This window comes from Mugil cephalus, chromosome 21, assembly GCF_022458985.1.
Source record: "Mugil cephalus isolate CIBA_MC_2020 chromosome 21, CIBA_Mcephalus_1.1, whole genome shotgun sequence".
In the NCBI taxonomy this organism is placed as follows: Eukaryota; Metazoa; Chordata; class Actinopteri; order Mugiliformes; family Mugilidae; genus Mugil; species Mugil cephalus.
Window position 1 is genome coordinate 8,730,849 of NC_061790.1, and position 27,782 is coordinate 8,758,630.

At 44.9% G+C, this 27,782-nt stretch overlaps 1 protein-coding gene across 4 annotated transcripts in view; it reads left to right on the top strand.

Annotated features, from left to right (window-relative positions):
• Window positions 1-27,782, top strand: part of sash1a (SAM and SH3 domain containing 1a) — a 155,486-nt gene that overhangs the window by 74,778 nt on the left and 52,926 nt on the right. Inside the window, exon 1 of one of the 4 annotated variants that reach the window (XM_047573823.1) lies at window positions 13,592-13,980. The exons of the other annotated variants lie outside the window; for them this stretch is intronic. The gene's annotated coding sequence lies outside the window, so the exon portion shown is untranslated. Of the gene's footprint in view, window positions 1-13,591; window positions 13,981-27,782 lie in introns of those variants that run through there. 4 annotated transcript variants of the gene reach the window in all.

Below are 27,782 nucleotides of genomic sequence, written 5' to 3' on the forward strand. Positions count from 1 at the left end.
GCCACTCGTTATGTTGTAGACAACCTAGGAAACCATTGGATATTCTGTGATTTTCAGGGTTTTTCCAGGCTTCCAGTGTAACCACCAGATATCCTGATAACAGGACGCATATCCGTTCCATGCACTGGGCACCATTTCCAGTTTATACACAGTTAACAGATTAAAGCTAGTACAAAGGCTTAACAACAGTGACCTTTAGGCTTGCTTTGTGGCAGGATACGACAGGGTCTGGCTATGCACAGGCCTGCACAAACACGCTTGGTCAAACAGCTCTTTGGTTTTAGTCAAAATTCCTTTGGACATTTATTTCTTGATTAATCACAACTCTTGTCGTTGTTTTCTTTACCATGCGTCTGACTTGAATTGGAGACATTTATGAGTGCAATACTTTCTTGATCGGGAATGTGCCTAAGAGGGAGAGGAAACATTTAAAAAAAAAAAAAAAAAGGAGCTATTTAAGAAATTGCTAGCTGCTTATTGGAGATAAAAAGAATTCTTGCAAGTCTGGCTGGTGCTGACATGAAAGCCGTGTAGTGCTTTGAAGGCAGGCCTTTGGGGACTCACGATATGTATCAGTACTTTGTCGGGGCTACAACAACCGCGCCGCTTTTGGTGACTGAAGACAGTATTTGTGGGCATATTCGAAGAGAAAATACAGTTCTTTGGGATATTTTTTTTTGTAGAAGAACACGAGTATTTATCAAAATCCACATTACTGAAAGTGTGTTTCAGGCTCCTCGTTGGACAGTTGCACACTCAGACAAATAATCACTTATCCGCCGCAGAGGGAATGAAAAAGATTAACAGAATAAGAGCGTAGCGACATTGCTATTAAATGTAAGATTCTTTTTTTTTTTGTTATAACTGAAATAGACGAGCAGGCAGGCTGAAAAGTGAGATGGAGACACATAGGGCAGGAATGAAAAATCACAGATAGTCATCATTATCTAGCTCCAGCCCTCCCAGCAGTGCAGCAGATCAATACAGTGTACCCAGCATGGCTCTGCAGTGGAACCAGCTTCACAAATCCTCTCATTACTGCTTACACTCTCATTACCACACACACACACACACACACACACACACACTTCCACCCTCATGCAGCGACCAGTGCATGCACACTTTCCGATAGGCCTGTGTCCATTCCATGTCTGTGGATCTCAGTCAGTCTGTTGCCCACGCATTACGCATCAGAACAAACGTTTGCTTTGATTTCACTCATTTGAAATATTCTGTGACTTAAAGAATTTGTAAGAATCCCAAGCAGTGTCATTTCTCGTTTGAAGATACAGTTGCTGTGGATGCCTGGCTCCGTCTTGCACGAAGACGTGCTCTCACGTATTCGTTCACTTCCAATCATTTCAAATCCCAATCTCGATGAAATTAGGTCATAATATTTACTGTGTTAACGAGTTTCTATTTTTGAATAATTAACACGGAGTTAGTGGGATTTGAGGAGGGAATTGGGTCTTAATATAATCCTCTGCGCCTCTAGTGAATGCAAATGTATTGTATGCGAGGATGGTTGCTCGCTATTCTGGACCGATTCAGGCTTAGGTGGATTAGCCTGGTGTTTGACTCTTCTATAAAGAAAAAAAAAAGAGTTGCTTAGGTTTTTGGGATATCTTTTTTGCTTTATTCTGACTATTGATCTAGCACATATGGTATTTATCTACGAAAAAAATCGTGTAAGCCTGCCCTTTTTGGACTTTTCTCAACAGGCTCTTCAGCTCTGGGAAGCAGCTCAATGAGTCCTGCAGCCCTTCCGATTTGCATTCCCCGCAAAGTTCAACGAGCCAAAGCCCGCAGCAGCCGAAACAGCGACGCGGAACTCGATTTGTTTTCTCACTCTTAATCAAATGAAGGGGCGGTCTGTTTGCACAGCGGTTCGCAGACTTTCATTGTCTTTATTTTCCCCGCGTGACACTTGATGCATTTAAAATTAAGTCGGTGACTCTCTCTCTGGGAGCTGGTAGGGGCTAGGCCGCCGCTCTGGGAGACTGGAAATCGGATCCGGAGAAATCCAGCTGTACGTGTCCGCGTGCTCTGTGTCATTTCCTCACATGCACGCCGACGCCGAAGCGCCAGATGTTCTTCCGTGTTTTATCGCTGTCTGCCCCAGGAGAGAGGAGAGCCACCTGCTGGAGGAGCTCTGCTGCCATTGCACCGTGACCTTGAAAATCCATAGAAGCATCCATCTGCTTCCCGTACCCACCATCCTGCTGTCTAATATTAAATCTACATTATGTCTGCTGGCTCTGTGGCTTACTGGTGAGTGCCGGCACCTCGTAGGGGTTATGCTAAGTCCACATTGAGAGGAGTGGGGTTATATTCTTTGTTTGACAATCCTGTTCTATGCGGCACGTTACTGGAGAGTCTGTATGTGTCAGTGGAAGTCTCTAAACTCAGTGGTTTGATGCGGAAGCTGCAAGGCCGCGTATGCCGCCTAGACGTTACTTTTCTCCAGCTCCCTGCATCGCTCAGGATTTCAAAAGCGAGCTTATTTGAGGCAGATGTTTGCATCAGGATGAGCACGTGTTGTCTTTTCCCACGTTACGCGCCCGCTCGGCCTGCCGCGAATTAGCGATGCGTGTCCTTTTTGTCGGTCCACGCGATGCGCTTCCATGTCGAAATGGAATGAAAGACGCCATATGTGTTTACCTCCTTTCGTGTTACTCGCTCCGCTCACATAGCCAGCCTTCATATTTTGGTGAGGATTGCCATGGCAACGTGTCTGTAAGGAGTCAGAGCGGGAGATTAAGGGACCGGGGGGGGGAGAAAAAAAAAATGAAAGGGCTGGTATAGAAAAGCAGAATAAAAACAGAGCAGAAAAAGGCATAGAAGTTCTAGACGGAGAAGGGCGGATGGTAAAGATCAAGAGCAGAGGAAGGAGGAGCGTTGATACAAGCGCGTGTTTCTCTTTCATCAGGTCATATAAGCGACACCGACGGGGTTTCGACTGCACCCTGAAAACTTTGCTGCAGAAACTAAATAACAAATGGTAGATACAGTATATAGGTACATCAGAGAAACACCTGCATTCACTGGATATCCCTGAAGGCTTTAATGACTGCTTGTGTTTGGAATAGGCCTGAATATTGGTTCCGGTTCTCTAAGGGACGGATACTTACTGCCACAATTGATTTTACTTATCAGTTCTGTTCTTTAGCAATTCCTTTATTGATTCCTGATCAGTTCACTGTGTGGCTGGGAGCTGCTTGGGGTGAGCTGAGTGGACTGGAGCCTGAGAGCTAGCTGTAGCCGCGTTCTGCCAGGATCTAAAATGAATAAAATGAAAGAATATGTCTGTTTTCATTCACAAGGAAAGAAGCACGGAATATCTTTATGGTTGTGAAGGAGTGGTACTTATGTACTGTAGAGTGTTGAGTACATGGTATGCTTTGAATCTAAAAACACGTTGCATCTTTCATAGAGTTGCTGTCGGATAAAATTAGCATTCTTCAGTTGTCATTTCTTCCTCGACTCCTTCTTGTTGCCACATAGACGCACGCGTTTGTCATCTCTGTCTATGAATACGAGGCGAATTCATTCACAAGGCACAGTTTGATTCCAGTTCCAAACTGGAACCGATTCTCGAATCCCTTCCCATTTTCGGTACGAATGTTTGAGAACTGCTTTGAGAAACGCTGCCATTGGAAAACGCGCTCGCTGGTTCAAGTAGTGCATTTTGAGAGCGCACAGATACACTCCAAGAACCTGATTGAAAGAATGAGAGAAAATATTAATCTGTCACAAGAGCCGGGAACAATGGTCCTACAGTGTGTGGTTATGTGTGGGTGTGTGTTTCCCTGCTGTGTTACACGGGAACCAAGTCCTGCTGTGCAATCATGCTTAGCAAGGCCCGTCCCATCCCTCCCAGACGCTCAAACACACACTCACATATGCACACACCGGTATGTATACACACATATGAGGTATGTGCCCATTTACACACCAGGCGCTGCGCACATTCATACAGCCCAAGGAGCAGAGGGTTATAGTAACCGTATTTTTCAGTTTTCCCAATAGTCTCGGTAAAGGAACTGATCTAAGCTGTTTCCTATTGGCATTAAATATGCATTGGTCTCAGCCTTTCATGTGGGCGCTGAGCTATGTTTTGTGTAAAAAGTCCTGCGGATATTTTCTGATACTGGAGCCCACCAATTTTTTATCTCCATCTTTTAATTAAGAAGGCGAATGAGGTCTGAAAGAAAGAGAGCTAATCTTTATTAAATGGAATTTCTGGGACACTGGATTGCTCCGGGGCTCGTTACGAAAGATCCTGCCAACAAACAGCGCGAACCCCCAGCTCCTCGATCTATTATTTCTCATCAATTAACCTTGAGGAGCCGAGGCAAAAGACCGCGTGGAAATATATCGCAGGGCGCGCGTCCTAACAGTTATTCCAACTGCTCACCTGGCTCGTTCTCTTTGAATAACGTCGAGGAGAGGGTTTTCGCCGCCGTCGGGATCCTTCGTCGTTCGCCTCGTCAGGGAAGCTGCCCGCCAGCTCGGGCGACCGTGCGCAGCTTGCGGGCCCCGAGGCCGACTCCGTCTCGTGTGAAGACGTGGCAATCAATCATTTTTTGACGAAATGTCCGCGGGAGGGTGGGAGGTCTGCGCCCGCATTGTCCGTGCTGGCTCGCCAGGAGGAGGTGATTCCTAATCCTAGCTCTGTGGCTGCTGTGACCGCCACCGGTCGCTCTTATCCCTCCCCTCCCACCCTCCTCTCTCCTGGCAGGTCGGCCCTCCGCTGTTCTATTATCCCTCTATCTGTAATTAAAGGCAGCCAAGGGGAACAGAGATGGAGTGAGAGAGGAGAAGAGCTCAGGATGGGTGTCCATATTTCACACAGAGGCTAGCAGACAGGAAAGATCTAAGACTTTCCATGGCTTAGGGACATAGTGTGCTTACAGTGGAGTTTTTTGCCAGATTTTAATGACAAGAAAATTGAAATAGATTGTTATTGCTACAGAGTATCTTTGCCCGTGCCGTGTCACACTGCTGCCGTTTTGCTGTTGACTTCAAAGGTTATAGTTATGATGAATGAATTCCCTACATTATAATACATGGTTGCTAGCAGCAGTGTTCTGATGACACGTTGTGGACACGGCTTCCACTCGAAGGCAGCATTTTGTTGGTGGATAGTTCGAAGTGCGTCACACAACCCCGCTTCAAAAATAAAAACTTAATCCATCCCTTCATAGGTTATGTCGGCCTGTCAGGGCAAATCACCGCCGCTGTCCATTTTCTCTGCAAAGCCTGTTTTATCACAAATGGTCTTTTAAGCTCTCCGATGATGTGTGCAGGAGCCTGCTTCTCAGACCTGTGTGTGTGTGTGTGTGTGTGTGTGTGTGTGTGTGTGTGTGTAAAAATAAAGATGATGCTCAACATTCTCCTGGCACCAGCTGAGGCTGTAATATCATACACTGCGAGCGCACCCCGTTCACACTCGTAAATCTCAAATCTCTCCCCCGTTCCTCGCATCTTCCCTCTGGAGGCCTGAAAGTTTTAATGCCAGTGTTTTGTCAGCGCAAACCCCATGCCAGGGCTTTATCTGTGTGTGTGTGTGTGTGTGTGTGTGTGGGGGGGGGGGAGCCCAATGCCTAGAATTGGACAAGATTGGAACCTGTCGTTGTAATGGGGTCTCTGACCCGGCGGGCGGGAGCGTAGGTGTGTAAGGGTGCGGTGATGTATGGGAACACAAACCTTCCAGCGGAGCCTCAAGGGCAGGGCTTAGCTGCCGTAAACAGGCGGGCTCGGTTATCTGTGAGGCGGTGAATATTGATTATTTTAAACGGCTATCGCATTACACTCATAAATATAAATTGATTGCTCATCCTGGGGTTGATTTCCTTCGATTTGGTTTTGATAAATGCAAAACCGTTAGCGGCTCATGAAAAAAAACAGCCCTTTGTGACACTATTATATCTCCAACCGTCTCCTTTCAGAAACTGCTGTCTAAATAACAGCTCTCCCCGGAGAATGACTTAATACGAGCATAAGACTATTTACCCAAATTTATTAAAAAAGAAAACGCCGCAGTCGGTGATACTGTCTAGTTTTCAGAAACCTTTCGGAAAGGATTTGTCGGTGTCCATCAGTTGAGTTTCAGCCCGCTGACAGAAAACAACATGTCAGTCAGCCCAGAATAGACCCCATCAAATATCATCTCCGCGTTCCACTACAGCGCAAACCGCCATCTCGTCCAGATCCGAGGCTTTACCAGTGCACAATCACAGCGTCTGCAAAATATACAACACATCATTAACTGTGGCCTACCTCTGGCTTTTAATATGCTGTTTCTTCTCTTAGGCTGCGTACTCCACCTCCCTGGAAAAACCTTGAGGGTACGGATAGTTCATGTGAACCCGCTGCCAACATTAGAAGACAGTAGAGGAATTTCACTCGCTCTGAGATGACCTGCAGTTTACCTCTCTCTGCTGCGCAGTCAGCCCTGAGAAGTTGCTGCTTTCGCGCCGCGGCAGGCGCCGGTGCGCGCCGATCGGTTTGACGTCGACGCGCCTGGCGCGCGCTCGCCGCGGGTGTAAATAATCAGATTTGGTGACATGAAAGCAGCTAGTCGGAGGAGGTGAGAATTGAATTTTTGAACTCGCGTCTCATCAGCCTGATATGAATGCTCCTCTGCAGATAAAGCAGCACGCCTCCGCCGCTATCAGCGAACAGAAACCGAATTACTAAATTGAGACAGAAGCGGGCAAAAGATTAAAACGGATTCACCGACTGGCAGAGGGACGTGCGCGGCGAGCCAGCGTGCGTGCGCTCCGGCTTTGCCAGATTTGGCGCCGGTACTGAATAAGCGATGGCGTCTCGTGTTCATCGCAATTCATCGCAGTGAAAGAGCAGAGAATAAAATAAGAAGGGAAGACAATATTTCACATCAAATATTGGGGAAGATGATACTTAATAATGACAGAGTTTGGGGGGAAAAAAGTACTTTGTACAGCGCAGTCTTGTTATTCGTTCATCCTTTTGTTGTTGTCTATGTTGGGCCTAGAAGCCTGACTGGAGCCTGTATGTTTCACACACACATACACACATCACCAAGGCTATTGCTATTACATGTGTGTTGCCCAGCGTAGCTAGTAGCTTAATTTTTAGCATTAATGATTAAGTTATTGCGAGATAATCATTGCTAATGAATCCTTTTATAATTTAATTTGGCATTGTGTTTGTGATTGTACACTGAGATTCAAGAGACTGTGTCTTTATTAAGCAATTTGACTCGGTCCCTGTAAAGGGCGGTGCCCTGAGGTTTAACTACTTGTAGTAACTATTTATAGATATCAATGATTATTTCCCATAATTATTAATATTAACTGCCAAGAATCAATTTGCGCCCCCTAGTGGAGCCCAACGTCTAAGTCAGTGGAAACGGTGAATAGAAACGACGAGGAGAGAAACTGAGCAACGAGGTGTGTTCTGTTCTGACAGGCTGAGTTTTTTGAGGCCTACACGGACACAATCGTGATGTAAACCGAACAGCAAATTAAAAAAACTGACTTCTACATACTTTCCAGTACCTTTGTGACCTGGGCAAGGAATCGACTTTCTTGTGTAACCCACCAGCTTTACACAGTTGTTTTTCTTTCTTTCTTTTTTTTTTTAACATGTTCTTGTTTACATCTTCATATAATAATCACTCTCCCCAAGAGTAGATTTTAACTAATTAATCTGCACTTAATTACTATATGCTCTAGTAGCAGGTTGCAATATTTAAATCAGTGGTTCGCATTCATTACCATCCCTTAAAACCTCTAAAATACCTTCAGATCCATTAAAATGAAGGATAAAGCTATTGAACGCGTTAATAAATGAGCTCCTCCGAGCTCGACAGAGCGGGACATGGAGCGCTTTCAGCCCCCGAGGCAATCTGGGATAGAAAGGAGCCGGCAGAGAGCTAGATCTGCCTTTATTCGCTTTTAATTACACACGGCTGGCTGGACTCCAATCCCCAGAGAGCCGAGGTGAAGCACACGCCGAGATCGGCGCGAGTCAGGAGGATCACAGACACCTCCGAGGGCACTGCGGGGTTAATTCGGCAGACACATTTACAAGAACCACAGGCTGTCTGTCGATCATTCCTCAGCATTTTGACTGACACGTGGTGAAAGCGACTGTCAGGTCGGGGCGCGGGTTACCAGCAGAGCAGTGCACTCACAAACAGAGTGACCTCACGATTTGTAGCTGGCTGGCAATTCCTTTGTTTTTTTTCAAAAAAAATTCACAGACCAGCTCGGTTGAGTTATGGCGCCCGGGCTTTCCGCAGAAAGTGAGATTTGATGGATAAAGTCAGGTTTTTAATGCACTTTTCCTTTCACTTCTCACTTCAATCAGTCACGGTACGCTGGCGAGCTACCAACAGAGAGTCGGTGTTGTTGGGTAATGTGAGACGACAGACATGGTTCACAGCAGTATCTATTATGACTGACTGATGGACGGCGATCAGCTGTGTCAGAACATGCGATCGGGCTCCGGCCTGGTTTGTCCTTGCTGCCAATATTCCCACTGCACTACACTTATTGAACATGCTCGCACGCACACATTGACAGAGAGATATAGATTCACAACACCCTAACGGTATTTATATAGCTCCATATCACAAATCACAATGGAGGGGGGGGCTTCAGAATCTATTCTTCCCTCTCTCTGTGTAATACCTCACCATTTCTCTCACGCACGCTTACATATGTATTTCATCGACACACATTCCAGCGGCGCAGAGAGCACTGAACGGCTAGAGCCGAGGGAGTAGGATTCTCTGGCACAGAGAGACCTTTTATGTATCGGAAACCCTTCATTCACATGATTATCGCCCTCCCCCACGCCCCCACCTGAACTGTACGAGGCTACGAAATGAATGGCGCAACCTCCAGGCAATGTCAAGGTGAAGGAAACGTGTCAACGCCTCCCCGGCGGGCCTCTCCTCGCTCCGGCTCTCTCCAGTTAATGACTCCGGCGCGGAGGGCGCCGCCTCGGTCAGGCCTGGCCAAACGAACCCAGAGGAGATGCTCGGGATGTAATCACAGGCAATCATCGACTCTCTCGCTGGATTTCTGCCGCTCTGGGCTGTGAACCTGTGATTTGAGCTGCAAGGTGGAGCGAGACAAAGGACAAAAAAAAAATAGAGGGTGGGTGAAGATTTAGAACGTAAGGTCGACACAGATATACACTCCAGGTTTTGTCTGCTAATTTAAACGCAAATTCATTAATTTCATTCGTACGGAACCTTCTAGGCTGTTCTCACAGCAGTGATGTAACAGCGTCACATTCAGTACTTATAAACCAGCACAAAGTGAATAATAACATCAGCCTGCACTGCGTTGACCTCACGCTCAGAGACGTGACCCTCTGGTGAAGCTGCCACACTTCACTCTGTGGGGAGAGAAAAAAAAAATGTGGGGGGGAAAAGAAAAAAAGTTCCACGCAGCTTGACATAGTGGGGCCCGGGCGTTGTGACTCCTCGACCCTCCGGGCTAAATCTAATGGAGTTCTGCTTCTTCCAGCGCGCCTGTCTCTCTTCATCAACACACAACAGCTCCCGCGTGGCCCGCGGCGCTGATACTAATACGGAATACAGAACGGTTGTTCATTTCGCGTTCTGCAGCCGAGCTCGCCCGGTGCCACTCAAAGGGAACTGGAGCACATCTCCGCAACCACCAGTGCGATCTGCCGGCCTTGATAGGCAAAAAATAACCCCTGCTTTTATAGCTGCGTGCATGTGAGCTCTCCCTTTGTAGCTGTAAACTTTTACGTTGTGGTATGTGTAGTGATACTGTATGAGGGAAAAAAAAAAAAAAAGCCTCGGACTGTTTGTCTCTAACCCTCAGTCCTACGTGCTCTGTGGTTGAGTCTGGTTGTCTGCTTTCTGCTGTGGTCTTTCATCACGTTCACTCCCTATTCTGGCATGCCTACCAGTGTAGTATGTGTGTGTGTTTTTTTGTGTGCTTCTGTGCAGGCAACACCAGCACTTTACTGCCATCTAGTGGCGCAATGCAACCAATTTCAGTGGGGTCAAAGACCTCTGAGATCAAGGATCCCAAATGTGATGCGTGGGAACAACAGTAAAATAGAGACTTGTTCGTTTTACAGTTGTTTGTGGTGTGTGTGTGTGTGTGTGTGTGAGTTTGTGGAGGTCGGTGCCTCGTTAATGGGAGTCTATATTTGTGTAGCAGGTCAGTTGAGTCAATGAGCAAGCGCTAATTCTTCTCCACTCCCATGCACTGCCACTTGTCACACATTTGCATATAAATTGCTTTAGATGTGATGTTGCCGCTAAATTCCTCAACCGCCGCTTGTTTAAAATTCATAAACGCTTTCGAATTTTGTCAGGCCCCGTTGAGCTGTCGAAAAATCTTTTGATGCATTTTAGAAAATTAAAAAAAAAGAAAAAGAAAAAAAAAACGCAGGTGTGCGTGCGCGTCGGCATTTAGCCTGAGATTTTGTGAAACTCTCTTCCGTTTTATTTCTCTCCTGAAGCTCCCCCTGTCGTTTCTGATGTGCGTTCAGACTCATTACCCAGCCTCTACGAGCGAACGTGGAAGGGAGGCTCTTCCCTGTGTCTGCGTATGTGTTCGTGTGCCGCACGCCTCGTTATCTCCAGTCACAGCGATCAGTATTCCACAACCGTCTGCGCTGCGAGGGCAGGAAATGTTAAGGGAAATTTTCAAACTGGGTCATACAGCGATGAATTTGAATGTTTTTTTTTTTCCCCCTTTAGTCTTGAGCTGCTAACTCCAATTCAGATTAAAAAAAATAAAAATATGCATATCTTTTCGGACATAATCTTTCGGGCTGGATATATATATACCCGCGCTCTTTCAGCACGTAAGCGCTCTCCCTGCTGCTGTTATCTATTGCTGGTGGGTGATCAGACTTTAGACAAGTACTCTTGTTCAGAGTTAATTTGTGTCTGCTAGTTGATTGTTTGCCTCAGGAGGAACAAGCGTGGCGCTAAAAGTAATTGAATGGCCTATTTACATTCTGCTAATTGATTCAGAGGGTTTTGATGAGTTTTGTGTGTGTGTGCGTGTTAGTGTGCGTGTGTGGTTGTTTTACTCATGTCTTGAGGACATAAATCTTAGTGACTCCGGGTGACCAAAGGGACATCCCAGTGATGTCAACCTTTATGAGAAAGCCTTGGTTTACGGTTCGTTCCAAGGAAATGAATGTAAGTCAATGGAACCCAACAAATAAAACGTTGATATTCAGAAGATGGTAAATCAACTGAAATTTGGATGAATGGACGTTAATGCGTCGTCAGGATGTGAGGAGAAATGGATGGAGGGATGCAAGGGGTCGAGGGGGGTGGATGAAAAGGGTCAAAGGGAAGTAGATGGACGATGCTAGAGGAACCCGGGGAGTAAGTGCTCGTCTCTGGAAGCTTCAGCTCCTTGTACCCCTGGTTCCTGTTATGAATGATGGATGACTGAAAGGAAAAGAGCAGGACGGGGGGGGGGGGGGGAGGGTTAAGGCACACCTTAATAAGTAAGCACGGGAAATACAATGACATGGGCGTCGTCTTCTTCCTGAGTCTGAGTTTGGCGTAACTTTATCGTGGCAGTGTATTTTAGGAGCACTTTGAATTGTAGCAGTTGATCTACTGTATTATCTTATGCATGGGGGTGAAAAAAAAGGACAAACCATTATGTTAAACAGTTTAGCTCGCAGGTTACTACGTTCACTCAGAACTAGGGTGACCTGCGCAGTCATGCAGTCAAAGCCGGCTCGTCAACTGTATAATACCTCGGGCTCCAGCTACAGAGGAATGCACGGCCTCTTTGATGTCCCTGACCTGCCTCACTGTGAACGGCGCATGTGTTTGTGTTGCGTTCACATGTAAAACCCTCTTGATAATGATTTTTTTTTTTTCAAAAGGTTTATATGTACATGAAATGCTGCAGGGCTCCATTAGCTGTGTTAAAAGCAGCTCATTGTTCTAATTATAACTGACCGATCTGACGCGACGGTTCAGTATAAAATACCGACCTCAAACATCGAAACTATTTGACTTCACACACAGGAAATGCTGTCTGACCACTTGAACAAAGAATGCTGGCCACGTCCCTTCATCTGTATGTGTATACACTCTCGAAAACAGCCCGTTTATATAATTTGGTCACGCCGCACATCCTTGAGATTCTCTTTCTGCCCCCCCCTTCTTTTTTTTTTTTTTTTTGGGGGTAATTCCTTCCCTGTGTGTTTACACGGACCTTTGCACTTTGTTTCCCTCTCTAAATGTTGTGACGGCAGGACTAAACAGGATGCAGGTCAGCTGTAAAACCAGTTTATACAGGATATATACAGGATGGCCGTGGTGTCACCGGATTGATACGAGTGCGCCCGTGGTGTTTGGACAGAGCTGGGCTGCTTCACTGGAACTGTCCAGATTTAATGGAGGGAGTTGGAATGAATGCTGCATAACTAGTCCTCACGGGCCATCCAACTTCCAACCAGCATTTGTTTTTTGTTTTTTTTTTAAAACTCGCACTGTTTCCCCTCCGTTAATACTCCGATCAGACATAATGACCCCTTCCTAATATTGTGTAGGTCTCCTTTGTGCCTCCAAAATAGCTTTGACTCATTACAGAATGGACGTAGGCCTTCTGAGGGTGTCTCGTGGTGTGGTTTCCCAAAAGAACATTGTATTGTCAAGTGTCAAGTGTTATTTACTTTCCCCGTCAATGGTTTTAATGTTGTGCCTGATCGGTGCAAGTGTGCCCGTTTCCCAGCGTTCTGTTTCCTGTTTGCCTCTTTCTCCTTCTCTGCCCATCAGTGGTGTACCCTGTGTTTTTTTTGTTTTTTGTTTTTTTTGTGGTTCTGACGTGTTAATCCGAGTCCTGCTCGGGTGAATTCGTGGCGAGGAGAAGGAGCCGACCCGGTCCAAGCCCCATATCTCTGTCCTCCCCTGCCCTTCCGCCGTTCCCCTCTCTCGCTTTCTGCGCCTTTTTCCCTCTCATTTCTCCTCCTTCCTCTCCCATGACCTCTGGGAGTCCTCGGGAGGTGCAGTGTTCCAAAATAGGATGATTGCTCTCTCTCTCTCCCGAATTAACATGGAAGAAAACCCAAAAACCTCACTGTTGAGTGACTCATTCAAATAATTGTTGCTTTTAGCTGCATCAGGTTACTCTTTTCTTTTTCTTTTCCTTTTTTTCCTTTTCTTCCTTTCTCCCAGTACAGTGTGGTATCTGGGCCACTCGTGAATCGAACCCTTTTAGTGAAAAGAAAAAAAACGAGCGACATCAGTAGAACGAGAGATGGATCTAAAGCCTGAGTAGCCCTGTCGTTTAGTTCTCCGTTTGCTATGATGACATGTGTGAGGATCGTAGCAGAGTCCTCGGCTTTTGCAGTCAGCTTGGTCGCTTCATAAATGGACATAAATGAGTTATGAGTGTCGCTTATGCCTGTTGTGTTTGCCCATCGTTGACTCTCACAGGAAGAGACCTCTAAAGAAGCCTCCAGCCTATTCATAACTGAATAACAGAGACAACAAAGAGACATTACATGCGCGTGGGTGTTAGTGTGTATAGGAACAAATGAGAAAAAAGGGGGAGGGAGGATGCCTGAGTTTATTCTGAAACAGACAAGAAATATGAGACTTGCTGAAACATTTTTTTGGATAGAAAGGGGTTGGCTGGGTGGGGGGAGAAAGGGCAAGACATGCGGAGCAAAGGATGAGATCCCTCCCCCCCTGCCAAGTCCGAGTTTCTGCCGACTATCCTATAGCAAGAAAAAAAAAAAAAACCTCCCTTGCTCCTTTCCCCTCCTCTCCACGTCCCATGTGAGCTGCGCAGCCCGATGACTGGACCTCTCTGTGTCTCCGCTGTGCTTACGCTTCGCTCCGGCAGACATGCATTGTTCTCCACTGTACACTACTTGTTGCTGCCGTTCTCAAAGAGCTGATCTGTGTTAGCGCCGCAGCAGAAAGGACTCACTGGAGAAGAGTTTGGCAGCCTCGCGGTGAGTACTGACATTCTTTTTTTTTTTTTTTTTTACTTAGTTTTTTCTATTTGAAGAGAAGAATTGTCTCATTCATTTTGTTTCCTCTCGTCAGATGTTTTGTTTTTGCGAGCGTAGTGAAAGTTGAGGTGATACATGCAGTAGGAGATTTTTTGTTAAATGAGACAGTGACACGCCGTCAAAAGAACGCTGAGAGGCTTTTGTGTTGAGTAAGTTGGCAAAAGAAACGCTCCGGCAGCGAGAGCCTTTCGTCTCTTGTTTCTTACTGAATAGCTCTTTTTTCTTTTTTTTTTTTTGCTGACTCACCCTATTAACTTAATTCATATGGCTCCATGCTGTGTGGGTGTGTGGTGTACATGTGTTTGCCATTGTGTGTTTTCATTTCTTGAGTGATTCTCAACAATTACTTCCAACTTAGTGAGCGTGTCAGTGGGACTTAATTGTTTCTACTCAATTGCATGGATGTGGGAATTTAGTAAAGATGGCAGGAAAGTAAAACAGAAACAAGAGACGAAGAGGGATGCTGGATGTTTGCCCTCCCCTCTCTCAGGTCTTTATTGATTTCCTCATCTCTCCACTCACTGGATAAGAACAATAGCCTCACGCCTGGCCAAAAGCCTTGGTAAATAAGCTAGCTGGAATATCAACGCCAAATCTCCTGCAAGATGTCGCTCATTGATTTGTTTTGTCTTTAAATGCGCTCACATCGGGGAGGACACACACACACGCACAATCGGGCCTTGTCGTCTAGAGGGACTCCATTGTTTGGTGCACATAATTGTTTGTGTGTATGTGTCTGAGGGCCCAGTCCGAACGGCCTTGGACAATGAGGTCTGTCACAAGAGGTGGATGTGGATTTCGATCTCCCTCGCTCCCACTCTCCCCTTCCTGTCCAAGTCCCCCTCCCCTCCCCTCAACATCTGGATCTCCCCACCAGCTGACAAGAAACAAGGGAGCGGATGGAGGGAGGAAGGAGGCGTGGATGGAGGGGAGCAGAGAGGAGAGAGGGATAGAAATTGGAGGAAGGGGTGTTTTCTCAGGCCAGAGTTCCCCAAGTAGACTTCCCTCTGCGCAGGAAGACCAAACCTCACAATGTCATTGTGATGGCTTGATGTATGAGAGGAAACACACTGTACGCACACACGCACACACTGGAGGAGTCTTTAACAAGAACTTATTAAGGTCATATGTGTACTTATAATAATAAGAACGTACATATAGAATTGAACATGGGTGCATGTTAGGGGTGGGTATTGGTGTCGACTTAACGATACGATATATATCACGATACTTAAGTCACGATACAATACATTATTGCGATATTATGATAAAAACAACATTAATCCAAATGATCCATTTCCAATTTATTGCACTTGTTCAGAAAAAGTAGTCGTAGAGGTGCGGAAGTCGTTCACGATCGGCCCAAAGCATTGATTTTTTCTGTTTCTTTTATAATCGATATGAAGACATTCAAAATTGACATTGCATCGGAAGCAAAAGTATCGCGATATATTGCGATATCGATATTTTTCCCCATCCCTAGTGCATATACTCACGTGATAAACATGCGTCTGTGTTGCCAGCATTAAAATGACTGAGCTGCTCTGATTTAGCTCAGAGAAGAAGAGTGCAGTTGATCCATCGAGGGCTTTAGGAGCCTAACCATGTGTCAAGTTTTAAATATGAAATATTTGCTCAAGGCTTAAGCTGTCGAAGCACGTCATGGTCTATCTCAGTCTGTTTACTCCGCTACCTTCCAGCGCGTCAGTCCACCGCTGGAGTCCGACTCCCTAACAGTGAAATCATAATGAAGAACTCATCAAAAAGTGTGTTTTTGTATGTGTGTGTTTTTTGGGGGTTTTTTTTTTTCATTTTCTCTGCCACATGAAACTGTACACGCCAGCTGCCATTCCAGTGTTCTGGGCAAGTACTCATGCGCCTGTTTATCCGCACCAGGGCAGAGCCAAGCGCCATGGCAGCAGCAGGTGTATGTTGAGATCATGGATATCACGCCATATAGGCGAGGCAGCGTGTACATGCTTATTTAAAGTGGTGAAAGTCCCCTTCACATCTGGTTTGGAGGGGAGGTGGGGGGGGTTCTTGCGCGTGATCTGCGGGTTTCGGGGTGGTAACGATCGGGACAGTGATAAAACACCAGCCTTCATTTCCTCCCCAGCCTCCCAGGAATTGTTTGACTGTGCAGTTTCTGCCATATGTGGCTGTGCAACTCAGCCAGCTCCCTCTGTCAGTGCAGCTGGTCGGTGTCTGCCCGTACCGCTACTTTTCAATTTATTTCTGTCTCTTAGCTAATCCCGATTCTCTGTGTGATGTATGGACAAAGAAGGATGATGTTACAATGGGGTTTGACCTAGGTCACTGCTGGATGGGTTCACAGTCTGAATTGTACAGTGTCTTAGATTAAATGTGTGTTTAAATATGCTTAAAAAGATTCATTTCAACAGCGATTGAATCAAAAGTGCGGCGCTCACCTCAGTGGTCTGATGTCAGCCAAGTTAGCGTGTCCTGCATTACATCAGCGTGTCACCAAGCAGACCGAGGACCACGGCCAGTGAGGTAGTGTCAGTTGGCGCAACAGGCAGCGTGCTGTACTGTCAGGGTGCCAGCCGACGCATCAGAGTAGCGAAGAGTGAAATGCGTTCAGCTGGGTTAGAAAGCTCCAGTTTGTGTTGGTAATAGCGCTCACTCGGCAGTGGTCCCGGTACAATTGGCGCAACAATGAATCTCACAGTGACGGAACAAGGCCACGACTGATGACAAAGAAAGCAACGCAGTGGGAGGCGTACGCGAGTGTAAACTGACGAAGCAGTGTTGGGGGAAACCTAAAGGTTGTTTAGACCCTTAAAAGATGGGCTTTATTCAAGATTATGAATCATGAACGGTCTTGCACTAAGATCCTAGCTTAAGGAAAATTATGGTAGTTGGCGTGTCTCCATTATTTCCATTTTAGTCAGCAGGCTAGGCTACATAATAACAGAAACACCCTTTTGTTACGGTGTTTCATCATAAACTGAACACTACAACAGTCACAAAGTTGCTTTTAGTGCAGGACTCTTACATGCATTTGTTTTCAATTGTCTAATCAACTACCTAGTGGGTGTATTTTGCAATAAACACTACACCCTAACCTGAAGCGGGGGATTTCACTTCCACTCAACCACATGAATGGGTTAATGAACGCTCCATTGCATCCATATGGGGTATTTATAATTTTATAAGGTGGTTTGAGCTCCATGGGCTAGATTGAACACATATGCGGGGAAGGAACTCCATATAGGATCCTCTAATCCCCCTCCCTGTCGCTCATTCTCCCTGCCTCTTTTATTTTAGGACGGCCGAGCCTTTCCCGAGCTGCGCCTCGAGATTATCCGTCTCCCGTTTTTGATCCTCTACCTGAGCCTTTTCATGTTTCCGCTCTTATCTCGGCACATGCGCAGTGCTTCTCGCGCGCGCCCTTCCATTACCCCAGATCGGAGATTTGTCAAAGTCACTTCGCGCCACGCAAGGCGGATTACAGCATTTGAGAGGAGGGGTCTGAGTCAGAGCTGATGTGACGCGTTACTGTAACCCACACTAGAAATAGATGTCACATGTGTAAATTGGGCACATCATATCAGCACTTTGTTCCATGTGTGCAGCATCGTTCTTATTTTTGCTGAGTCTCGCCGTAAACAATTTCATGGGTTTTCGCCTTTACAGCCATTCATCGCCGCAGCTGGAACCAATTACAGCGAAACATTCTCCCTCCTGTTAGACATTGCTGGAGCGTATTTCCTTTGAATGTCCAAGCATGTTTATTTTTTTCCCACACACACGACAGATAGATCAGGTTCAATTCGAGGAGCCAATACGTTCCACACCGTAACAGACTTGACAGACGCGAACATGGGTTCAAGTAACGTGGTCCCTGACCTGCATGCATGCAGCTTCAAGTTGGGTAACAATATGCAAAATGAGCAAGACATGTATAGACTTAGAAATGCTCCTGCGGGCAAGAATTTTCTTATTTTTTTTTTTCCAAAATGTCACTGCAAATAATCGTCAGCCTGCACAAAAAACATTCATTCAACAGCCTGATTTCTCTTGATTAGCACAATAGCTCGCTCTGCACAGGGTCTGTGAAGTAAAGCATTCGCAAGTTAGATTATTTGCCAACAAAAACCCCTTTTATGCTGTCTGTACCTCTCTCTATTCTGCTGTTTTCATCTCTCTTCAGCTGTAACTAGGTATCAGAGTGTGTTTGAGCTTCTGAATTAATGATTCCATGAAAAGTATAATTAAAAACGCACTGAAAACCATGTTAGCCTTTCATTTGTTCGTTTTGGCTTTATAAAGGACCAATCGATGGGCATTGCACTGAATATCAGATTGATGATTTATATAATTCTGAATACATGGACTTTAATGTGATATTTATTAATCACGTGTAAAATAAAACCGCACACGCTCCCAGCTTGTTCCTGAAGCACTACCTCTCCACCCTGTCATCTTTTTTCTGCTATTACTTTGTGCAATTGTGCCGTTACTATAAAAAGCCGCCTCTGAAACCTAATTAAATCCATCTTGAAACAAGTCAGAGGCCAGGTATAAATCTGCAGGAAAATCCGAGTTTTTAACCATGTCGCAGGTTCCACATCCTGTGGAGATGAGAGGATCACTAATAGTGAAAAAAAAGAACATTCCCTGATTACAGCCCGACTGTGTGTGTGTGGATACAAAGAGCTCTGATTACTGCTGGCACTGCCGCCCCATCGACTGGCACAGAGACCAGGGAGGGGGGGCACACACACACACACATATACACACACATGTGCGTACCACAGAGATTAGCACTTCATAGGTTAATCAGGGGCTTTACTATAAGCTTTACTTTTGTTTCTAAGAATGTAAGGCGGACATCATGGCCTTAAATGCACAGAACACATGGAGTTTTGTATATTTAAATGTATTAGGTGTATTTTTATGGATGATTACCTTTTTACGTGGTGCTGTATGACACGTCACTCTGAACTCAATAAAACACATATAAAATCTGATGATTTTGCTTAACGCCAAGCATTCACGCACACGTAGTTTTCCCTGTTAGTGTTGCCGGTGGCAACGGCTTGGCGAGCATCAGCGGTGATGTCAGCAGTGATGTACGAGTGTTGGAGAGCGAGGGGTGACCTCAGCAAAGGGGAAGTCCCAAAGGACTCATATCAGCTGCAGCCAGTGTTCGCCTACAGGACTTTCTCACACTCTGCGTCCCTGCTAATAACTAAAGCTGCCCTGAGCCCCCCTTAGACCCCTTCATTTGATCCTTCACAGACATCACAAATCACCAGCGTGCACCGCGATAAAGACTCCTGACATACATAAAAAGTCGCTCTCGACACACATGTTTAACAAAGCCAAGGGCTGGGAATATTCAAAGCAGCGCTGGGCAAACAGCCTGCAGTTACGCTGCATAAAATCCAGCCTCCCAACAAAAGAGGTTTCCCTTTTCACTTTTTATAACTGAAACTGCTTGTCCTTAGAACGAATTGTTGTGATTAATTGAAAATAATTGCAGAATTTTACAGAAAACTAAACTAAACTGCTGTCATTCTGTTAGCACTCACTAGCTAATTGCGGAATGAACATCTGTAAAACAATGTTTATTAATATTTATGTAAATTTAAATAGCATAACAGCATGCAGAACTGTCTGCCACACCTGGACAACTATATTTGACCTCTCAGTGCCGATCAAAATGTGGCCTCATTATTTTAAAGCATGAGCGTGGACGATATTAAAGGTGCACTTTGGAGATGCTGACCACAAGGGGTGCCGTAGAGCAGCGTGTTGACGACCAGGTCCCTTTCTTGTGGAGCCCATCTGTGGTGAGATGTCGCAGTCAGTGCCAGGTTGAAATTGCTCAACATTCTGTTCATTCTTGTATTTGCTGGGTAATGTCTGCGTAAGGCCGCGTGCCAGGTTGCATTTGTTATGTCGACGATGTTAAAATATTTATGTGATATGCCACAGATGCAAATTTGATCCAACATGTGATGTTTTTGAATGTCCAGGAAGTATTCTGGCTATATATATATATATATATATATATATATATATATATATATATATATGAAATGAAAAATGTGTCAACAGATGCATGGTGTCTTACTGTCATACATTTCTACAAGCGGTAATGTGTGAGGTATGCTATACTGTGCCAGTGAAAGGGAATAAAGAGACCACCGCTCATGCAAATGTTGCCTTTGCAATTCTGTTAAGAGGTTAATTCTTCAGACTGGACAGAGTATATATACACATGCTTTCAGTGAGTTTATCTTTAAACTCGAGACTGTTATGAAACAGTTTGAATTGGTCAGTTTTGTAAGCTGTAATTTAAATAATAAAATTTGAAAGTGTAGGTTTTCCTGTAAGTAAGGGCAGGGGTTTGAGGCTTTTGGCGAATGGAGCATGTGTCCTGTGGCTTTTTTTTAGTGGGTAACATAGGCATCTATGTCCGGGTTGCGGCCTGCTCTTCTCATCAGAATATTTTCATGGATTTTTAAACCCATTACACTCTTATTTTTTGAGCCGCAGGGCTCTGTTGACGTTATCTAACACGGGGACACAGCTCATCCTTTCCTCAGAACGGTTGTTCTGTCCAGGTTGTCAGACCGTCCAACCCTTTTTTTTTTTTTTTTTTTTTTTTTTTTATTCAAGCAACAGTTAATCCCTAAATGAATGGTTGCCTCTTCCTAGGACAGCTGTGCTACCAGCCATGAATGGAAAAATAATCATAGGAGCACCAACCACATCCATGGATACGGATCAGGAATGTGTGCGCTGTGTGTTGTGAGCGCAGTACATAGGGCATGTGCTCGTTTGCAAACACGTGCGCATGAACCTGTTCGTGTGCGCATAAGTAGTGATCTCTTATCTGATGTAGTAATGAGCCAGTGGGAGAATTACTTTTCTGCCGGCGTGTCTAACTCACAGGTGGGTGTTTAATGGCTGTTGTAAAAGGAAAGGTTGGTAAACACATAAAACACAGTATGCGCCGAGTGTTTTATGAAGAGGAGGAGACAGTATAGAGATTAATGTGCAACGCTCTGGTAGCCTACCTGCATGGAAGCTCTGCGGTTCATCTTTTACATCGAATATCTCTCTTTCGGAGTGCCTGTGGCTTTTACAAAACCAGAAAATGTCAGTGGGCAGAGTGTGGCTCTGACTTCATGGCATGAGTTTATTTCACTCTTTGGCTTCCAGTGCCGCAAAATGGATAATCCTTTGGTACTTGGTGGGACAGGTTGCGTGAAGTCCAGCCTTTCTGATTTGCAGCACTGGGCTTCACAAATAACACTGTCTTGTCTTGACTTCACTTAGAGAGGTTTGTGTATTATCAGTGCTTTGCCCCAGGGGGAGCTGTTGCTCCAGCTGTGGATTATAAACCCCCTGCCCTTCCCTGCCCTTCCCTGCCCCCTGGACCAGTGAAACATCCTCCTGTAACCATTTTCTATCAGTTTCTTAATTAATAACCAATTTCTGTTTATCCTCCTGCTGGTATTTTGTTTCTGTGTTCTCATGTTTCACCCTGTTTTGGACTCCCAGACGTTGTTTTCCCACCTTTGTTTTTTGACATTACGTCACCGCCTAAGCCAGGCTACCGCTGTAAACATGTTTCCACCACATGTCCTTGGCTTTTTTCTGCTGCCAGCCAATGGCGTGCATAAACACAGTGAATCAGACGTCTAGTTGAGGTTATGACTGGGCTAAATGTGGGGGCAAAGTCTAAGCCGGGCTCCTTTTATTCCACTCCCAGTTAAATTTTGTCTTGCTCTGTCCCTGGAGGTCTCGTTGAGCTTTAGGCTACGGTGAGTGGAGGTGTTTTCTATGTACATTTCACCTGGCATTTCTGGAATAGTTTCGAGGCAAAACATGTTTTTGTGTGTGTGTGTGTGTGTGTGTATACCTGCATTACGGTTATCTGAGAGTAAAGTTTATTATTATTATTAGTTTCCTGGCAGCATGAACGTTTAATCATTTTCTCGGCAATGTGTCATTTATTTATTTATTTTATTCCCACTGGGTGTATTTGTATCTTGTTAATTTCTTTATATGGCTTTTGGTGATGTTTTTAACTGATATTTAGTGCAAACAACACTGTATTAACTAAAAAAAACTATTGGATTATATTATCTCAAAGCATCTAGTGGGTTGGTTTTGCTATGTTTTACATTTCTCCTCCGGGACCAGAGTCATGGAGGTAAAATACCTCCTAGAAAAATATGCTGAGCCAGCTCCGAATCAGGCTTTTAACGCCCCTTCAGACATGATATAGAGAGCTTTAAATAGTTCTGCTCAAATCTCAGATCTGCTCTTTACAAGCCATATGTGCTTATATTTTTTTCTGCCCCGAGATCATCTGGACCAGATCATCTTGCAGCTGTCTTTCAGTATGTCTCCGGATTCTGACACGGGGAGGGAACAAGTGTGTGTGTGTGTGTGTGTGTGTGTGTGTGTGTGTGTGTGTGTGTGTGGGGAGAAAGGAGGAGCAAGAAGCTGATTGAAACAGGGCTGTTACGTTGGTCTGCGGCACCTACCGCGCACTCATGAAATCCCGTTTCCAGTTGGGACTTTCGTCAGACAGCTTCCCAGCCCACTTTTCTACCCATCTCTGCGTCCATCATTGCAAATGACAAAATGAATTTCAATATGCATGTTAGGAATCACTTCGCTGCATTTAGCTGGGAGGTGCATTCATGGTTATGTCGATGTTGAAGATGCCAGGGAGATGGTGCGAGAGGAGATGGTGTATATATAATGAGGAAGAAGGAAGGAAAATATCAGGTAGGTAAATACTACACTGGTCTCGGCTTAATGCCAGCCTAGCGCCGCAGGATATAAAGTCGATTTATTTATTTTTTTTAAAGCTAGCATGGGCTCAGCACTAAGCCCTGCAGCACAAAACATCTGTGCCAACTCAGGGACCTCATACCTCTGATGATCGATGCCCTGCTTTAGGATTTATCTGTTGAATTTCCCTTTTGCAACTTGCCAGTTGTTTCGATTAATCCCGGCTTTTGAGAGGAAGTGTATATTTTTACGGATATGGCACGGACGCGTTGAACTAAATTTGCTGGTTCCATCTTCTCAAATGTGAATACTGGAGCCTTCTCCTTTTACTTAAAAATAAAAAGAATCTCAAACACAGAATATATTCAGCAATATGTCTTTGCCTAAAACAGAACCATCTGTGGCCCAAACTCTCTGTTACACAACATGTATTTCATCTCAGTGAGCCTATTAACCTTTATACTGCTTCTGGTCCCGCTGAGTCCTCTTGGCTCTGGAGAAGCTCCACTCTTCCAGAAGGGTAAGGGGGCCAGTGGAGCAGGCTCTTTAGTGGCGCATTGGCTGACCTCTAACCTAAACTGGAAGGACAGTCGTTAAATCCGCACAGCTAACGACCACCGACCGCTCCATTTGTTTAATTCATCAGCATGGATGTATGCTTGTTTGTTGTTGTCTGTGCTTGCAGGCTGGCGCGACACAGATAAGATCTGGTGGGACGCGGATAACGGGTGAGCGAAAGAGGCACTGGCTCGGTGAGAGTCAGGAAGGTGTGTTAATTAGGTCTGAGTGACCGTCTGGACCAGAGATTTCAGACAGGACTCCCCACCAGCCCGTAATGAGGTCTCGTCAGGCTGAAGCGACCATCGCCGCGGCTTATGCCAAGCGCTGGGCCATCGCCATGGTAACCTCTTAGCCCTTTTTTACCACCTCAGAGGTTCTGAGTCAGCCAATTAGAGAGCGAAAACACAACCGGAGCGTGACATGGTTTAAATATTTTAGATGGATAGCAAAGGTGACTACTGTGTTTTTTAGATGATTAATGATTCATGGAGCAGTACCTACACCTGGCATCCCTTTTCTAGCCAGGTTTTTTGTCTTTCTTATTCATTCTTGATCAAGTAGTTTAAGGGACCCCCTACCTCCTATATGTGCTATTTCTAAGTATACAGTATTATTATAATTCTGCATTCAATATTAAGCTATTCAAATAATACACAGGTTCAAATATTCTTTTTTTTGTTTTTTATTTCAAACATGTGCAGTAGTAGGACATTCGAAGGGGAAAATTGTGGGGGGGCAATTTAAAAATATATATATAAATGTCCAATCAACCAAAGATCAACCTGTAGTACTTCCATGTATCCCCTAGGGGGCATGGAACTCCTGTTGAAGACCTGTGTTTTAAATCAATGCCAATTACAGACTTTTTTTTGAGAAATGTTATTGCAGCTTTTGATCACTTAACCCCATTTGGCCTCTTTTGTCAAACTGGTAAAGGGGGTTTTAGAAAGGACGTAGTTTGTTTCCAAACTGACAAACCGAAGGCTTGAATGGACCTGGGCAGATTCAAACAACCGTGACCGTTTTACTCACGGAAAGATTTTCTCCCTTCCTTCCACATGAGCATCAAGTTTACTTGTTGGAGAGCGCAATCCCCACGTCTGACCAACGCTTTCTGAGTCGCCATGTGAACCTTGTTAAGTAATTAGGAAACTATACAAGTTGTGTTTCGTTTTGTGTTTCTGTGGCTCAACGCTGCCACCGGGTTCATATTTTGTCAGTGTAAGCAGGATCCTGTGTGCCGAAAAAGGGGGGAAATTCCTGTGAAAGCGGTTGAGCTGAGCTTGCACTATGTTTGTGTGTTGTGTGGTTGGGTTTCGGGTAGAAAGCCAACCGGTCGGACAGGGGCAGACTGAAACATATACACAGAAGACCTGAAAATGTTTTGGGAATTTTGGAATTAGAAATACCGACATAGCAGCTGATTGGTCGGCCGTTCTGCCAGAAGATGTCAACGAAGAAACTTCTGCTGCGCAACTGTGTTGAAATGCACATCTGCATGAAATTTTTGGTTTCCTCACATAGACTGTTTCTGCTTCTGCTTCCACAACATAATTCTGTTCTTCTCTAACTAATATTTTATGGAACGACTTAGTATTTTTCAGAATATATTCAGAAAATAAAGCTTAAAATACAAAAAAAAAGTTTGAAAACATGAACTCAAAAGGCCGCACCACCATCCAAAATGTTAATTACAATGAGACGGTGTGACATGAGGAAGTGCAAGCTACCGACTAAATCTCTCACGGTAGAGTCAGAAATCAATATGAATGAAGGAGGGAGAGAGGAAAGACGGGCAGGAATAATAAATGATTGGGAAGGAAATGTGAAAGGAGCTGGATGTGGTGTGGTTAAATATTGATTCTGGTCCAAACCAGCTAATGATGCCAGTAGGGAAGTCTTATATAATGTTCTCAGTCCACATACAGCGCATGCTTTGCAACCACAGTTAAATCATGCAGCACAGCAACGAGCCCCCATTTGTTAGCGTCACGGCCATGTTTTATTAATAAATATACTTACTTTTAAGCATCTGTTGACACTTTCTGCCCAGATCAATTTGTGAATTATTTAGCTTGAGACCGCTGGACCAAAAGTAGATTAATCCGTTATTTAGGAGAAGTTTATTTTTTTCTTCATTTAGATTCCCCTCTCTGTGTCTTTGTCAGCAGGATACTTAAAATTGGATTTAAAATTAATTCACACGCTGTGGCATCATGCCAAGAAATTTGTAATAGTCTTGAGGCGAATGTGTAAAGGGAGTGTTTATGGTTGTTCTGATTCAGTTTGAGAACAGTTTCTTGGACTACGGGCGTCTTTTCTGGTGGAGGTTTGAAGTCAGATTATCTTCCTTTGTAAAGATTGTTTTTGTGGAACATGCAGAAATCTGGTAAAGTTTTCAACTCCTGAAATTGAATAATAACATCGGGAAACTATTCAACCCTGGTACTGGCCCAGTTCTTGCCAATATATCTTTAACAGCACTGAGTTTGTGTTGAAAATCCATCTGCACTGAGGTTTTGATATTCATCCACGTCTTTTTTTTTTCTTTTTTTTTTTTGCACGTCAGCATGTATTTGAACATGGTTTATTTGCCTCTAATGTGCAAATGGCCAAATTTGTGTGACAGATCATGTGTCCTGAGTGCTGCGTGAGATATATGATGGCTGTGTGAATGCTGACAGTAATTACACAAGGCTCTACCACAGCAGCCGGGGGCTGGCTGAGTAACAAGTTATTATAACATCTAATACATAACCAAATGTCGGCCGTGTCTGCTAGCGGTGTGATATAAATCTACTGGGATGGTGAAGCTGTAGCAGCTCATAATACATAGCTCACTGAGTGAATTATTATTTTTTTGTAAGAAACGGTCATAAATTTGGGCTTGAGGTATTTTTAGATTTGTTTTGCAGTTTGCGTGCAGTTCCTCATTCTGTCAGTGGGTGCACTGCTGGCTACGTGCTGCAGATCTGCGTCTGGCTAACGCGCCAAGGATAATGTGGCATCTGCACAACTGGAATCCTCCTCAAACCACACTCCCAAGACACTCCGTCTTTAAATGCATCTGTGGAACCTCAGTATTATCTTAGGGTCGCTCCCCAACAAATAAATTCCAACCTTTCACAATTACAGTCCCTCCCGAAGAAGTAGCTCTTGCGCTACAGAGAGAGTCAAATCTTTTAACGTTGGACCAATTTGTTTGCCTTCGTTCTGCGGTGCCTCACTCTAACTCGCGCTAACGTTAGCCGAGACAACAGGTGAGAGTATTTAGGTCGGGAAACAAAGCAGAGACACGGGCCCATAAAATCTTTATTGAGCCCCACTGGCTACTGTCTTGTTAGCTTTGGATATGTACAGTAAATACTAAGTCTGTGTGTATGTGTGAACTTGTCCTATAAACCTGAAGTGAGCGCTATAAAGCTGAGCTCTGGATGAAACTGCAGGGGATAATTAAGCAGAGAGCTCACAGCACACACGGTGATTAATAACACAGAGGGCCTATTTTTTATTTTTTTACAGTACCTAGCTCAGAGGCTAACATATGGCGAAGTGGCTGACTTGACAGAAAAGGATGCGCAGGAAGATTTAATAGACAGCCCGGTGTCCTGCACGGGCGAGCAGGGCGTGCGCTCGGTGGCTTGTTAATACATTTGACGACAGCAGGGGGAACCACTACGTCTCATATTACGCCCTCGTAACATCGGGTGGAGGCGCAGAGAGAGAGAGAGAGGAAGTGGTGTTTTGAAAGGCCTCAGAAAAAGGCATCAAAACACACTGATAAGCAGGAATGGAAGATAGAGTGCTATCTAATCAGTGCAAAATGCTCAATTTAATGTTTCTTCCGGCATGTCATTACTTTTAGTTATGTTTTTTCACATTCACAGAAGACTCTTCTTACTTTGACTGGAGTCCAACAATAACTGTAGAGTTGTTGCCAAGGGAACAACTGATGGGGTCCATCTAAACATCAGTATATATAACATAATATCCATCATAATAAAATGTTGCTGGCGTTTTAGCTGTCATAAGATCATTCCGCGTTTAAAACAGGTCTGCCACAGGGTGTATCTGGTGCAGACCGAGTGAGACAACGCGCTGGACATCAGCTGTCAGCCTGGCAGTGCCATCCTGACGCCGACGCAGCTGCTCGACGAGCCTCGCGACCTCCATGCGCGGCGAGGCCAGCGCATCTCCTCCGCCTGCACCTGTGGACTCACGGGAAAACAAACAACTTCCCCATTTTTTTTTTTTTTTTCAACCACACCTGCGGACACCGTTTTGATGAACAGAGATGCGATTTATGTTCCTCTTCTTCGAGCCCTCTGTCTTTCTCGCGCGCTCCAAATAACAGCCAGCCCTGTCGAATAACGTCGGACCTTTCGCACGGCGCCGCT